We start from the raw sequence: 17,449 nt of genomic DNA on the forward strand, positions 1-17,449 counted from the left end.
CTCCTTGTGATAATCTTGTTTGTGATTTTCTCCTTTTAGTGGGTCTGTTTCTTTTTTAAGTTAACCCACATCCTCTGGGGTTTTTTTCACCTTTAGAACAGTTTCTCAACCAAGAAACTTTGTTTTTAAGACACAGGGTGCATCGTGGTTTAAAAAAAATATTCTGAGTCTACATTACAGATCCTTGACATCACCCAACCATGTTGTAGTTAGTTCCCCCACGTTGTGGTCAATAAGTGGAGTCAATATCTTCTAGATTTTAGGTGTTCACTCATTGACTCACTTTAGAAATAGTGATTGCCTTCTACGTGCCAGGTGCACGTAGGGGTTACGGCCTTGAACACAAAGGCCGCCCTGATGGAACTTGCCTTCTGTTAATGCCCATCTGGCTCCCAGAGTCAGGGGGTCACAGGACAGCACCACACCCCGTGGGAACTACAGAGAAGTCCGCAATTGGACCGGAGAGACACAGGGGCTGTGGAGTCTCCCACTTCCCCACTGTAGTCTCCCGCTGGGTTGATGCGAGGGATAGTGTTCTTGACACCGACAGTGGCTTACCACGGTCCTCGATCGTCTTTCTCACCCTCATCAGGGCATCACCTTGGTCTCCCTGAATGGATGACGTCATGACAATAGGACCGGGGAGCAGGAAGTATCCATCTGAGCTGTGTTGGAGACAAGGTTTTAGTAAGTCACATGAAAGCACAGGGACCTGCCACCCCAAGTTTCTGGGGCTCCAGTGTTCTGCCGTAGGGCCTCCCGACCAGTGTGCTGGGAGTGAGTAGCAGATGTGCTGATGCACAGATTCCCCTCCGCTCATTCAGGCATCTTTACAAACGGAGGAAAGAAACTAAAGACAGTCCTCTTGAGCAGCACCAGCCAGCTACAGCCCGTGTGCCAAATCTGACCCGTGCCTGTTTTAAACAGCTTTGTTGAGAGGTGATTCACATAACATACCATTAACCCATTTAAAGTGTTCAAGTCAGTGGTTTCTAGTACATCTGCAGTGGTATGCAGCCATCACCACTACCTTAATTTTCATACCTTTCCACTCCCTCTTGAAAACACAGCGTATCAGGAATAAACATTGGATTGTACATTTCACCTTCATGATGGAGTCGCATACACATTTTAAAGTCAGATCCTCAAGCGGTTCTGAAGCCCTACAAACATTAAGACCCACCTACATTCAGTTGGCCACACATATGGCATCCGATGCCCCTTGCGATCTGAATTTCAAATTGCCATTCCCACCTAGGTGTGCTGCTTACGTTTTTAAAATGTGTAACCGTTCGCCTACTGCAATCCATCTTGAGCTCAAACTCGGGTGTCATAAGACCATTGTTCATCATCCATCTCTGGAACTACACCTTGGACCAGCTGTATTCCACGCCCTGGTGAGCAGGACCGGCAAATGTCATCCAAAGGGTACACGAACTGCTCTTACATCATGCCTTGTGCTTTCCTTGTGCTTTATTCTTGTTGATGCTGTTCGCTTTTTTCTAGAATTTCATCTCCATATTCTTTTTTTAATGTTTATGTATTTTGAGAGAGGGAGAAAGAAAGAGAGAGACAGAGCACGAGCAGAGGAGGGGCAGAGAGAGAGAGAGAGAGAGAGAGAAAATCCCAAGCAGGCTCACACTCAATGCAGAGCCAAAGGTGGGGTTCGATCTCACAACTGTGAGATCATGACCTGAGCTGAAATCAAGAGTTGGACGCTAAACTGAGTGAGCCACCCAGGCGCCCCTTATCTCTATGTTCTTTACAATTCCACTGTTGCTTGTAAAAATCCCGTCTGTTTCAGGCCAAAGGCAAACCTAAATGTGAAATAGAGGCTTATGCAGAATATCAGTTAAGGAAGTAAGTGTTCATTAGTTCCAAGTTCCATATATTATATTACCTTCCTATAGTATCTAAGAGCACTATTTGCACGACATCAGCCAGAAAATATGATGAAGACTCAAAAATGCTGGCTATTTGCTATGAGAATGGTACTAGGACTCTGCTCTCAGGATATACAGAGAGCAAAGGTCATGAATTTTGACTGCCCTCTATCCTCACAACATTGGGCTAGCAACCTATATCCACTATCTCATTCAATCCTCAAAAGCATGGTCAGAGTTTGGGAGCCCTTCCCCTGACATTTTTTTAAATTAAGATTTTGTTTTTAAATAATCTCTACACCCAATATGGGGCTCAAGCTCCCAAGCCCAACATCGAGAGTCGCATGCTCCGCCAACTGAGCCGGCCGGGTGCCCCATTTGACTGATGTATTTTATTTTATTAATTTTTTTTATTTTAGAGGGAAAGAGTGCATGAGCGCAGGAGAGGAGAAGAGGGAGAGAGAGAGAGAGAGAGAGAGAGAGAGAGAGAGAGAGAGAGAATCTTAAGCAGGCTCCACGCTCAGTGCAGAGTATGACACGGAGCTCAATCCCATGACCTTGGGATCATGACCTGAGCCAAAATCAAGAGTTGGCCACTCAACTGACTGAGCCACTCAGGCACCTGTTGACTGAAGTATTTTAAAACAAATTCAAGACATATTATTTTATCCATGGTCACCGTATTATGTGTCATTAAACCATAAGGATATACCAATCACAATTAAATAATAATTCCCAGGCCAATGAATAGAAATCATCTAATTTCATCTAATTCCAACTTCATGTTCAAATTTCTCTCAATTGTTTTGTTCACATGAAGATCCAAATAATACCCACATATTTAATTGGTTTTTTATATCTCTGACGTATCTTTTATTCAGTAGTCCCCTCCTGACACCCCTTTTTATTGATTTGTTTTAAGAGTAAGTTTCTCTCTTTTTTCTTGAAGAATCTTCCACATTCTGGGTCTGGCCAGTTACTTCGTTGTGCTATCATTTTATTTGTGCCTCTCTTTCATGTATATCTTAAAACCTAGGAGTTACAGGTAGATGATACTGCTTTTTTGCTCTCTTCTCTTTAAATATAAAAGGGGAGAAAGAAGAACCTCTGAGAATCCTCTCACCTCACAGACAGTGAGAAAGACATATTATACCTTTTGATCCAAACTTTCCTTACCTCTTCTATAATACGGATTCTCTGATTACTTTGCTGGTTTATGTCTCTACCAAGGTATAGGGGCCTTTCCTGATATAGGGACCCTCAATTTTCTGCATATGTACCTATGCTGAAGAGCGTGTAGGCTGTGATATAATACATTCCATATCCTGCACTGAGACAATGTGCATGGAGTCATCTGGCACAATACCAAAGACGTGCCAAGTTCATACATGTTAGCTGATGCCAAAGCTAAGTAAATTCCTCCCTCCCTCCCAATAATTGTATCTCTAGTTATTTAAATAATCATTTTCTGGATTGCGGTAAACTAAATCCTCTAGAATCCACCACATTATATAAACTAAGATATTTTCTGTATTAGGTGTGGAATGAGAATACCTCTTCTTACTCATTGGCACAGGCAATTTCAACTTCAAGAGAATTTTGTGATTGTCTAGTACCCAAAACTTGATCAGAAAAAAACAACAAATAAATAACCAAACAACAACAAAGATAGTCAAAAGGCTGAAGGCCCAGCACACAACTTAGGAGAGTGAAGTTAATGTCTTAAGTTGGTTCACATATAACAGTTGTAGGAAACATGAACACTCCGTGTAATTACCACGAGTTTGTCATTACACATGCTGACCAGCTATATTCTAAAATACATAGTGAACGCCACGCTGTGAGGTATAGAACATTAAATGCATCTTAGAGTAGATTATCATCTTGACCTGAAGAATATAAATAGAGTAGATTTTTTTCCTCTTTCTTGAGTAGAGTCAAAATTTGCTGCTTGGATGGGAATGCGAGCTGGTGCAGCCACTCTGGAAAACAGGATGGAGGTTCCTCAAAAACCTAAAAATAGAACTACCCTACGACCCAGCAATGGCCCTACTAGGCATTTATCCAAGGGATACAGGTGTGCTGTTTCGAAGGGGCACATGCACCCCCATGTTTATAGCAGCACTATCAGCAACAGCCAAAATATGGAAAGAGCCCAAATGTCCATCGATGGATGAATGGATAAAGAAGATGTGGGATATATATACAATGGAGTATTACTCGGCAATCAGAAAGAAGGAAATCTTGCCATTTGCAACGACGTGGATGGAGCTGGAGGGGATTATGCTAAGTGAAATTAGAGGAAGACAAAATCATATGACTTCACTCATAGGAGGACTTGAAGAGACAAAACAGATGAACATAAGGGAAGGGAAACAAAAATAATATAAAAACAGGGAGGGGGACAAAACAGAAGACTCATAAATATGGAGAACAAACTGAGGGTTGCTGGAGGGGTTGTGGGAGTGGGGATGGGCTAAATGGGTAAGGGCATTAAGGAATCTACTCCTGAAATCATTGTTGCACTAGATGCTAACTAATTTGGATGTAAATTTTAAAAAATAAAAACTAAAATTAAAAAAGAAAAAAGAAAATAAAAAAATTTGCTGCTTGGAGAGAACTAAGGATTACTATTATAAACTTTGTATTATATATATATAATTTATATATATATATATATATATATATATATTACAGACTTTGTAGACAAAACCCAGTGAACCCTGACGTGAGGAATGCATTCAGCAAACCACAAGCACGTCAGGCATCAGCATCTAATTTTGTGATTAACTGACCTCGTGATATCTCTTTTATTCTATTTTCTTTTGTTTAACTTTTTGTGCTCCCCAAGCATATTTCTAAGCTCCTTGAAAGCAGAGACTACTCCAGTTGAGTGAATGAAGGAAGACATGGACTGTCTGAGAATACATTAACTTAAAAAAAACCTTTTAATGTTTATTTATTATTGAGAGACAAAGAGGGACAGAGCATGAGCAGGGGAGGGGCAGAGAGCCAGGGAGACACAGAATCCAAAGCAGGCTCCAGGCTCTGAGCTCTCGGCACAGAGCCCGAAGCGTGGCTCGAACTCACCAATTGTGAGATCAAGAGCTGAGCCAAAGTCAGGTGCTTAACCGACTGAGCCACCCAGGAGCCTGTCATTAACATTTTTTTTTTTTTATAAGTAGGCCCTATGCCCCATGTGGGGCTCGAACTTGCCACCCTGAGATCAAGAGTCACAAACTCCGTGACTGAGCCAGCCAGCCACCCCTCATTTGTTAACTTTTTATTTTTATTTACTTTTAAAAGTTCATTTATTTCTTTATTTTGAGAGAGAGAGAGAGAGCGCTAGTGTGCGTGTGCAAGCAGGGGGCGGGGGACAGGCAGAAAGAGAGGGGGAGAGAGAATCCCAAGCAGGCTCGCACAGGGCTCAATCCCATGAGCTGTGAGATCGTGACCAGGGCCCAAATCAAGAGCCAGGTGCCCAACTGACTGAACCAGCCAGGTGTCCCTCATTTGTTAATTTTTTAAAGCAATATTGTTACATGGCTCAGCTAATGCTGGTGAAACGGATGAAAAGGCACAGTTCTTGTCCTAACTGGGCTCACTTCTTTGAATCCCTCATCAACCCATTCCTGGGAGCTGAGGAGAAGCCCCCAGAGCTTCATGTGCTCTGAACCCAAAGTAACAGCCCCCAAGATTGACTCTATCCAGAGGAGGGTCCACTCTGCCCCAAGACGGTGAGGAGGACACCCAAGAACTCTGTATGTTCCTGGCAAGTACTCCAACCTTTGCCTTACATGCCAACACTTCCTGCCTCACCACCATGATCTATTTTGAGACCTTCAGATCAATCACCACAAAAAACCCCGGAGAACCCTTGGACCTCATCAGCCCCTCATCAGTCCATTCATAGGACTCTTCATATCCTCTTTTCTAAATCCATCTTCTAAACAACTCAACTCCTGTGACCTTCCACTGTGTTCTCTTCCACTGTTTCATAGAAAGACTAAGAAAGAAATTCCAAAGATGTTCATTAAGGACAAAATGAATGAAAGGACCTTGAAATACAGGTAGGAACGTCATGGTCAGACATAGAGGCAAAGTGTATTCCACACAATGGGACTACAATGGCTGGGTATTGGGGGAATGAATGTAGACATCAAAGTGTATGATTTGTATTTTAACATTAAGGATGGACTCAAATAACCGGTTTAATAATCTTCAAAGTGTATGAAAAGTGAATTGATATATGGATTATTATACCCACCTCAGAAATAATATCAGTGAATGAAACAGTGTAAAGCAACACAAAGCCTATAAATCCTAGCAGGAAAGCATTTATGAGCATTCGGAGTGCAGTTAGAAGATCGCAGTACATGGGGTGCCTGGGTGGCTCAGTCAGTTAGGTGTCCGAATTCGGCTCAGGTCATGATCTCATGGTTTGTGGGTTCGAGCCCCGAGTCGGGCTCTGTGCTGACAGCTCGGAGTCTGGAGCCTGCTTCAGATTCTGTGTCTCCCTCTCTCTCTCCCGGTCCCCTGCTTGTGCTCTCTCTCTCTCTCTCTCTCAAAGGTAAATAAACATTAAGAAAAAAAAAGATCACAGTACAGCTTGCACATGCCCCTTCGGCAATCACACGAGACAGCCTACAAATGCTGTATATGTGGGGGAGCACACTTTGTCACGACTCCTTCAAATCAAGTGTTTGAACAAGGTAAGGATACATTTACATGCTTAGTGCAACTTGCAAGTCTTCATTTTTTTATGTATTCTGCTTTGTCAAAACCAAATTATGACTATAAACTCCTTACGTCTTCTAAGGCATCATATTTAGTTTAGGAAGAGGGTCCTCAATTAAAATATCAGTTGCATCTGTCCCCAAATGTCATAGGTGACTTTTTTGTTGTTTTCAATTGGCTTTATTTTATTAATTACAACGGCATCGACATAATGTAAAAAAAAAAAAAAGGACCATATATTTCTGCAAAGCCATGTTGAGTTTTTATTCTACATACAATACTTGGTGCATGTATGGATTTGCCTGCACAGATGAATTTTTTGAGGTTTCCATATATTGCTTTACACTCTTGCTTTCAGCTTTTATTACGGACAGATTTCATTAATTGTCAGCCGGGTGGTAATAAGCTTTCGAAAAACAAATGCATCTTTGTTAGGGATTCAAATGGCAGAACGCACATGCTGATATCGCTTTCATTTGACAGAAACAGTTCTCTGCAGCTTTAGCCTCACACAAAGACAGGTTTAGTCACGACAGTGTGAACACAACATCCGCTAAGCTCTAGGCAAACCATAGGAGCTCAACATATTTTACATTTAGATTGGGCATTATTTTTCTGTTTATACATGTCTGCACTCTCTATGAGGCCTTGCACATACCTTGTGATGATTATTTATGGGATGAATAAGGATATTATAATAAATAGGAGATAGAAAAAAAGCTAAAACCGAGTAAAACCTCTGTTTCCAATCCCTGATAATTGGGAGGGGAAGCCATTCAGAGAGTAGTCCAGTAGGGAAATCACTCACAAAGGAAAACCCTGCATGAATGATATCAAATCCATGTTTACATTTAAATGACTAGATTATGACCTCATCCTGAAGGACAATGTGAAAATTAATTAAAGAAAATCTCACTTATTTTTTTTTTCAACGTTTTATTTTATTTTTTGGGACAGAGAGAGACAGAGCATGAACGGGGGAGGGGCAGAGAGAGAGGGAGACACAGAATCGGAAACAGGCTCCAGGCTCCGAGCCATCAGCCCAGAGCCCGACGCGGGGCTCGAACTCACGGACCGCGAGACCGTGACCTGGCTGAAGTTGGACGCTTAACCGACTGTGCCACCCAGGCGCCCCAAGAAAATCTCGTTTAGAATGGAGTCTGGGGGTGAGCAGGGAGAGGTCTCATGACCTATTATTGATCAATTACAGACTCAACAGGAAGAGAAAGGCCTTGCACATAGCTACTGCTTTACTACCCCTACACCCCTGCAACAGCCCAACCAATGAGAGGCAGTCACAGCTCAACCAATGAGAAGCCACTTTACTTCCAACTCCCAGTTTACTCCAATGGACTTCTTGTTTACAACCGCCCTCCCAACTGCCCCCTTTCCTCTATAAAACAGCCCTTCCTCTGCTTTGTTCTCTGGACTTGCCCATGGTTTTGCCCTAGCTTGCTTGTTCCAGACTGCAATTCTGTGCTATTCTCGAATAAACCCATTTTTCCCGCTAGGATAACCGGCAGTTTTATTTTTAAGGTTAATAATGATTATCATAGTACACAAGATAAGTTAAAGAGCAGAAGTATCATTCAGTTTGGAATCAACACACCCTGGGAGATAACTATTTGTAATTTTTGCATGAGAACAGGGTAACCATATAAGGTGCAAGCAGAGAACTTGATTCTCCCCTCCTACATTTCACCTCCAAATTTGCTTAAACCTTCTCTGTGGGTCCAAACTGGGTCTCCACTCCTTGGATAATGATGATGATGATGATGATGATGACGATGATGGTGGTGGTGGTGGTTACTCTTATTATTTTGATTACTTTTAGATAGTAAAAAGTTCTATGGTCACTATAATCATACAGATAAGATAATTTCAGTAATTAAAATGTCCCGTTTCTTTTAACAGATTATTATTTGTAGGGATTATTGTATAATCCCAAACAATTTTGGGGGCCAAAGTCAGACTTCCCCAAAATGTGCCACTTTGGCACTTGATTATTTAAAACAAAACTTGCTTAAGAGCCTATGCAAGAAGGACACTCAGAATCTCCTCTGTCTCCCCCAAAACAGGAAATAAATTTCTTATGTGAAAGGTGCCCTTCCCATACCAGGAGGTAAAGAGACATACTTATCACCAGAGGGGGGAAATTCAGAGCCCAGAAGACTGTAGAAACAACTCTTGTTACCTTTTATTGATGTACTACCCCAACCCAAATTCTGTTTAGAATTTCTTACTAACTGAAGCTCCCAAAGTTAAGTTTTCTTTGTCCTGTCAATCCTTCACAGACTTACTGTCTCTTTGTCTAAAAGGGAAACTGCCTTAGTCATTTTCGAGGGTCTCAATTTCAATATTGGGCCTTCGTGTGCATGTAATAAAACTTTGGGGTTTTTTCTTTGTTAATTTGTATCATACAAATTTCATTCATGTTTGTGAAAGTAGGCTTCATGCCCAGCACAGAGCTCAGTGTGAGGCCTGAACTCAGAACCCTGGGATCAAGGCCCGAGCTGAGATCAAGAGTCCGATGCCCCACCGACTTGAACCACCCAGGTGTCCGTCATATAAATTTAATTCTCAATCCAGCTGGAAGACCTGGAGGGTAGAGGGGAATTTTGCTTTCCTTCACTATACACAAAATTAAGTCATGTCTCTGTACCAGTTTGGATCTACTTAAGTTGGAAATTCTCTAGCAGCAAAGTGGAGACGTGGTTGGCTTCTAATCTATTTTCCTGCCTCGCAATCTTTTTCTTTACACCTGTGCTTGCTGAATGGGGTCACACATCTCCAGGGTCAAAGTGGATAGGGGAAGGGTGAGTGTTGTGGATGGGAGAGTCTTATTTGAAGAGTTAGTGTCATGACTTGGCCTTGATGCTGTCTGGTCTGGAGGGATGTTGAGAGTTGCCGTTCATGGATTTCCTTGAGATTCTTCCTCTAGAGACATCTGATGGCCCCTCTTTCAACAGGGAACCTGGGCCAACACCTCTCCTCTGTTCCTCCCATAAGACACCCCCACTCCCTGTATCTGACAGTGCACCTTCAGCCTGTTTTTACTAAGCTTTTCCTGATCCTGGCAGTTGTCTTGGGTGGGGTTGTTATGCCCAGAATTCGTGATCCCCAAAGACCGCCAGGGAGCCGAGTCCGATGTAAAAGCAAAAGAGCCTTTATTCGAGCTAGCTCGAGCTCAATCCCCTACCTGCGCCGACGCAGCGGTGAGATACCGGGGAGAGAGAGCGAGTTTCAAAAGGACAAAGGTTTTATTGGGGCCTGGGGGCAGTTGGTGAGGTAATGGCTGTGGCCTCAGCCAATTGGCTGGGGAAGGGTCCGAGTCCTGTTAGGCAGGTGGGGGGGGGGGTGTTACTCAAGGGGAGGAGGCGTGGTCAAGGTGAAGGACGCAGAACAAGATGGAGACGGCCGGCGTAGGCCCGCCCTTTCAGGGTCCTTTCCCAAATGACCCAGTAAGGCTCCCACTCACATTCAGCCCAGGTTGGGAAACACCTCTCTTTTCTCCCTGCAGTCCCAACGGCGGGACAATTTTTCCTTCTTGTGGCCCTCTGCTGCTGACCCCTTTCCCCAATTTCTTGGCTAGAGGCCTTGTGTAGGCCTGAGTCCATGTATAAATTGGTGGAATATTTATGTGAAAAGAGAGTTGATCCTTTTATGAAAACTAGATTGAAAGTCTTTGGAGAGTCTGTTTACTATGCTGGAATTAAAAAATTTTTAAATAAATAATAAAAAAAGAAAGCCTTTGGAAAGTCGTCATCTAAAATTGTTGAATTGTGCGTGACAAAGAAAATGGCAAAAGATGGAAAGAATCCTAAAAAAAAATCAAGGAGGCCTTTGTGTTTGAGTTGTTTCCCAGGGGCTATAAGGTCTGCCTCCGTTTAAAGAGACCCACGCTGGAAACGGTGAGGTTGTATTATGAACGCTGGTTATGCAGGCAAACAATGAGGAAACACAACCGCAGGCCCTCAAGCAAAGCAGTGGCCTTGGCTGCCTAGCAAAAAGTTGGTGAGTAAATGAATATTTATATGTTTCAGGTTAAAATAAAATGCTTAATGGGGCACCTGGGTGGCTCAGTTGGTTAAGCCTCCGACTCTTGTTTTCGGCTCAGGTCATGATCTTGCGGCTCCTGAGTCCCAGCCCCCGCGTGGGGCTCTGTGCTGACCGCTCGGATTCTGTGTCTCCCTCTCTCTCTGCCCCTCCCCTGCTTGTGCTCTAGCTCGCCCGCGTGCTCTCTCTCTCTCTCTCTCTCTCTCAAAAATAAATAAACATTAAAAAGTTAAAATAAAATGCTTAATGTAGGCAGGTATCATTAGTTATATGATTTTGCATTTGAATCTGCATTTTCAATTATCGATCATCTACCCATCAATTCTGACTTTGTAAGTACAAAGTGCTTTCACTTTGCACAGAATACCCTTGCCTCAGGCGGTAGAATCAGGAAAAAGGTCTGTGAAGCAGCAAGAAAAAGACACAGCCTTCTCTTCAATTTCGGCTTCTCCCTTAAGCCATCCTCTTGTATCTGCTTTTCTTTTCATGCTCCGAATTTTGAAGTACAGTTGACCCTTGCACAACATGGGTTTGAACTATGCGGGTCAACCTATATGCAGATTTTTTTTTCTCCAATAAATACAGTACAGTACCGTAAATGTATTTTCTCTTCCTTGTGGTTTCCTTCTTTTTTTTTTTTCTTAAAAAGATGTTTCTTTATTTTGAGACAGAGAGAGAAAGAGAGAGCACATGAGCAGGGGAGAGGGGCAGAGAGAGGGAGAGCGAGAATCCCAAGCAGGCTCCACTCTCAGCGTGGAGCCTGATGCAAGGCTTGACGTGGGGCTAGATCTCATGAATTGTGAGATCATGACCTGGGCGGAAATCTAGAGCCGGATGCTTAACCAACGGACCCACCCGGGCGCCCTCTTGTGATTTCCTTCATAACATTTTCTTTCCTCTAGGTCACTTTATTGTAAGAATACAGTCTATAATACAGATAATATACAAAATACGTGTTGACTGTTTATGTTATCAGTAAGGCTTCCAGTCAACAGTAGGCTGTTTGTAGTTAAGTCTTGGGGGAGTCAAGACTGATACACAGGATTTCCACTTCACGGAGGGGTGGGCACCGCTAACCTCCATGTTGTTCAAGGGTCAACTGTTGGGGCGCCTGGGTGGCGCAGTTGGTTAAGCGTCCGACTTCAGCCAGGTCACGATCTCGCGGTCCGTGAGTTCGAGCCCCGCGTTGGGCTCTGGGCTGATGGCTCAGAGCCTGGAGCCTGTTTCCGATTCTGTGTCTCCCTCTCTCTTTGCCCCTCCCCCGTTCATGCTCTGTCTCTCTCTGTCCCAAAAAATAAATAAACGTTGAAAAAAAATTAAAAAAAAAAAGGGTCAACTGTATATTGGTTTATATATGTCTTCATATTTGCCCTTCACATTCTCTTAAAAAGTCAAGAGAGGCTAGTTGTTAGGAAGATAATTAAATTACACCAAAAATTATAAAACTTAGCAGCTCTTCTCAATATTCTTTCATTTAATTATTTTCTGGACCACTTGACAGAGTTGGCCACTCGTTCCTCAGTTCGTTTGCCCCCTGCATCGAGTTTTCTTCCAATTTCTCTGACTACTTATTTTTCCTCTTCTTGAGTGTTGTCTACTCATGTGCCCAACCCAGGATTCTTAGCTTTCGCCTCCTCCCTTCCTGTTGCTCACACTTATTGATTCAAGTCCATTGTTTTAATTTTCACTTCTAGGGTCATGCCACTGGCTTTTGTGTACTTGAAACTCAGAGCGCTGTACTTGGACTTTGGCAGGAGTTCAATAAAGGCTTATGGAATAAACTTCCAAATTTACTTTGTTAGCCCTGATTTTCTTCCAAGCTCCAAATCTACATATGAGGGAGCTACTACAGGGCGGTGGCCAGTTGGGCGGGCCATATGGTAAGATTGTTTAGGTTTAAACCTTGTTTCAGTTAGTCACAAGGATGTGGCTTAGAGAAAGCTACTTAGGTTTTCTAAGGCTCATTTTCTTGATCTAGAAGAGAGATACGGTAACAAAACCTGCCTCACAAAGATGACGTGAGTTTGGGGCAATGTAATGCATGTCAAGTGCTTAGCAAAGTGCCTGACACATAGCAAACCCTCTATAAATAGTAGCTTTGTTTAAGTGCTTGGTAAATACTGCCTCACTGACGTCTGTCCAAAACTTAATCCACTACCTTAAACTCAAAAGTTGTTTCTCTTTTTCTGCGTCCTACTTCAGTTAACAAAATTTCTACTGTTTCAGCCAGTGAGGCCAAGAATTGATTCGAGTCATTATCTACTTCCTTCTTGATCATCACATCTAATGAATTGCTAAGCCTTGTCAAAAAAAAAAAAAAAATCCAAAAATTAAATCTTCCAACTGAGCTGTGCTTTTCTTTCTTTTCACACAGTCATCAACCTAATTTGGGTCCTCATCATCCTTCACCTGGACCACTCCAATAGGCTCCAGACTGGGGTATTTGGGAAACTTGGGTTGATTCATAGAGTGCTAGCCCATAATAGTTTCCCTTTGCCTCTAATATGTCCTTTGTTAACGTTAAGAACAAAACTGCCAGTTATTTCACCAGCAAGGAAATGGGCTTATTTGGGAATGGGAGAGAATCGCAATTTGGAACAAGTAAGCTACAGCACAACCGTAGGCAAGTCTAGGGAACTAAGGCCAGGAGGGCTCTTTTATCAGAGGGAAGGCGCAGCTGGAAGGCTGTTGTAAACAAGAAGCCCATTGGAGTACACTGGGAGTTCCAAGCATAGTGGCTCCTCATTGGCTGAGCTGTGACTATCTCTAATTGCCTGGGCTGTTGCCAGGGTGGGAGGAAGCCTTCCTTGCTCCTGCTGGGATAGTAAAGCCCATCCATGTGCAAGGTCCCTCTCTTCCTGTTGGGTCTGTAAACGCTGATGAGTGGTTGGGAGTCAGAGGCTGCCCCTGCCAACCTCCCGACTCCATGTTAGTGAGGTTTCCCTTTATTAATTTTCACACCGTCCAATCGTTGCCAATAATGTTCCTATACAATATTTCTAAATGGCTCAAACTTTCAATGAATCCTTACTGCCTAGAGAATCAAGTCCAGGTTTCCAAACACTGAATGATCTGACCTCAACCCACCTTTTTAGTCTCTTGTCTCACTGCGTGGGCTTCTTAGGGGCAAGCAAATAACTGTGAGACCGTCACAGCTCAGCCAATGAGAAGCCACTATACTTCCAACTCCCAGTTTACTCCAATGGACTTCTTGTTTACAACCGCCCTCCCAACTGCCCCCTTTCCTCTGCAAAGGAGTCTTCCTCTAACTTGTTCTCTGGACTTGCCTATGGTTTTGCTGTAGCCTGTTTGTCCCAGATTGCAATTTCTCTGCTAATCCCAGATGAACCCATTTTGCTGGTACAATAACTGGCACTTTTATTTTGTAAGGTTACCAGGACAAAACCAAGAATCTGTCTGGATATGTTTAAAGGTTCTCTCTTTCACACATGTATTTGAGTAGAAGGGTGTAGGCTGCTGGGTGACCTGACTTAACTTGCACGTCTGTTGATGTTCTGCTAAGCAATTACCATGTCTGTGAGACTTCCTGTTGAAACAATAGATGTATGGCAGAGAGGAAAGGTGCTTTTCCTGCTTCTTTTTTTTTTTTCTCTTTCTTTTAACTTGTTTTATTTTTTATGTTTTAAAATTGACATCCAAATTCGTTAGCATCGAGTGCAACAATGATTTCAGGAGTAGATTCCTTAGTGCCCCTTATGCATTTAGCCCATCCCCCCTCCCACACCCCCTCCAGCGACCCTCAGTTTGTTCTCCATATTTATGAGTCTCTTCTGTTGTGTCCCCCTCCCCGTTTTTATATTATTTTTGTTTCCCTTCCCTTCTGTTCATCTGTTTTGTCTCTTCAAGTCCTCCTAGGAGTGAAGTCATAAGATTTTTATCTTTCTCTGACTGACTAATTTCACTTAGCACAATACCCTCCAGTTCCATCCACGTCGTTGCAAATGGCAAGATTTCCTTCTTTCTGATGGCCGAGTAATACTCCATTGTATATACATACCACATCTTCTTTATCCATTCATCCATCGATGGACATTTGGGCTCTTTCCAGACTTTGGCTACTGTTGACTGTGCTGCTATAAACATGGGGGTGCCTGGGCGCCTGGGTGGCGCAGTCGGTTAAGCGTCCGACTTCAGCCAGGTCACGATCTCGCGGTCCGTGAGTTCGAGCCCCGCGTCGGGCTCTGGGCTGATGGCTCGGAGCCTGGAGCCTGTTTCCGATTCTGTGTCTCCCTCTCTCTCTGCCCCTCCCCCGTTCATGCTCTGTCTCTCTCTGTCCCAAAAATAAATAAACGTTGAAAAAAAAATTAAAAAACAAAAAAAAAACATGGGGGTGCCTGTGTCCCTTCGAAACAGCACACCTGCATCCCTTGGATCAATGCCTCGTCGTGCAATTGCTGGGTCGTAGGGGAGTTCTATTTTTAGTGTTTTGAGGAACCTCCATACTGTTTTCCAGAGTGGCTGCACCAGCTTGGATTCCCATCCTACTCTCCTTTTAATATAATTGTTCATCCAGTCCTAAATCATTTTCCTTGATTTAGGTCATGATGGACTATACTTTGCCTTTAAGACAAATTTGCGAGACGGCTTTGTGGGTATCTGCATTTCCCCTGACAGTGCACATTCGAGAAGATTTTCTTTTTTTTTTTTTTTTTAATTTTTTTTTCAACGTTTATTTATTTTTGGGACAGAGAGAGACAGAGCATGAACGGGGGAGGGGCAGAGAGAGAGGGAGACACAGAATCGGAAACAGGCTCCAGGCTCCGAGCCATCAGCCCAGAGCCCGACGCGGGGCTCGAACTCACGGACCGCGAGATCGTGACCTGGCTGAAGTCGGACGCTTAACCGACTGCGCCACCCAGGCGCCCCTCGAGAAGATTTTCTATTGCCTACAACCTAGGCAAACAACCTTGTTATGTAAGCCCAGGAGGCATTATTCACATAGAATGGTGATGCCTCCAGAGGCACAAGGTAATACACATTTCCACCATACTAATTCTGAAAAACTCACTGATATGCTTTCTGTTAGGGGTTGAAATGTGCCTCCAACAATTCATGTTGAAATCCTAACCCCCAGACCCTCAGAATGTGAGTTTACTGGAAATAGGGTTGTTGCAGATGTAATTAGTTAAGATGAGGTCCTTCTGGACTCGGGTGGGCCTCTAATTCCATATGACCTGGTGTCCTTGTCAAAACGGGATGTGCGCACACAGGTATGTATACAGGGAAACCGACATGTGAAGGTGAAGGCAGAGATCACGGCGATGAAGAAGTAAGTGTGATGCTTAATGTTATGTATCAACTTGACTGGGTCACAGGGTACCCAGATGTGTCACCAAACATTATTCTTGGTGTGTCTGGGAGAGTGCTATGAATGAGATTAACATTTGAATTGATAGACTGAGTAAAACAAATTGTCCCCTAATGTGAGTGGGCCTCTTCCATTCCCTGGAAGATCTGAAGATAAAAAAACAGCTGGCCCTCCTATGAATATGAGGCATTTCCTCCTGCCTGCCTGAGCTATGAATTGGATCTTTTCTGGGCTTCCAAATTGGACTGAAACATTGGCTTGTCTGGGGTGTCAAGCCTGCTGCCTTTCAGACTACAACCTATACCTATGCCGTGAGCTCTCGGCTGACTGGACTTCTCAGCCTCCATAAGAACACAAGCCAATTCTGTTTCTGTTGCTTTTTGGTTTACTGTTTTAATTTATGCTTTTTTCTAATTGGGCTCCATGCCCAATGTGGGGCTCAAACTCACGATCCTGAGATCAAGAGCTGCACGCTCTACCGACTGAGCCAGCCAAGCATCCCATAAATACTGTTTATTAAGGCTCCCCACGACCTAATTCTTTCTCATAAATCTGACTCTATCAACCTACCTACCTACCTGTCTGTCTGTCCATCCTATTCGGTCTGTCTCTTCAGAGAACCCTGACTAATACTGTAAGAAATGCCAAATCTTGCCAGCAAGCTAGGCAAAGGCCTGGAACACGTTCTCCCTCCCAGCCCTCAGAAGGAACAACCCTGCCCACTCATGACCTCTGACTTCTCATCTCCGGAACTGTGACTCCATACGTTTCTGTTATTTCCTCCACCGAGTTTGTGGCAAACTAATGAACCTTCTGATGCTACAAGTTGCAGAAGAGAATTTAAAAAGCGGAGCCTGCTCCGCCCTCTCTCTCCCTGTCTCCTGGCTGGTCCCCGGGGCTGGCCATGTCGCCAGGGCACCCTCCCCGCTTAGCTTGCTTCTCGATGCCAAAGTCCTCACTCCCATGCCGACTTACCCAGGGGACTGTCGCGCCCTGCACCCTCTCCCCAGCATCTCTTCCAGGGGACCCCGCATCCCAGAACTGCCGAGATGGGCTGGGGCCTTCAGTCCAGTACATTCTCAGCTTCCAGCCACCACCACCACCGACTGCCAGGTTTTCCCCACCCGGCCAGATAAGGGCTTGGCCGGTCCAGACTTTGGGGACAGTGAGAAGAGTCATTCCCTTCAGGGGGCCCAGAGGGTGTGACATTCCCATATTAAAATGCCCTGTGCTCTGACTTTTAAAATATGAAATAGAACCAACAATGACGCAAGGCTGTCGTGTCTAAATGATAATCTGAGCATCAGAATAAGAAACCCCAAAGGAGTGTCCTCAACTTCCCGCCCTGCTGGTGGCCTGTTCTGAAACAATGTGTGTCCCTAGGCTAGTACCTGGGTTTTCCAGGGGAACCCAGAGGGTGTCTCAAAACCGCCTAGGGAGAGGA

The sequence above is a fragment of the Prionailurus bengalensis genome, chromosome X (genome assembly GCF_016509475.1).
Source record: "Prionailurus bengalensis isolate Pbe53 chromosome X, Fcat_Pben_1.1_paternal_pri, whole genome shotgun sequence".
Lineage (NCBI taxonomy): Eukaryota > Metazoa > Chordata > Mammalia > Carnivora > Felidae > Prionailurus > Prionailurus bengalensis.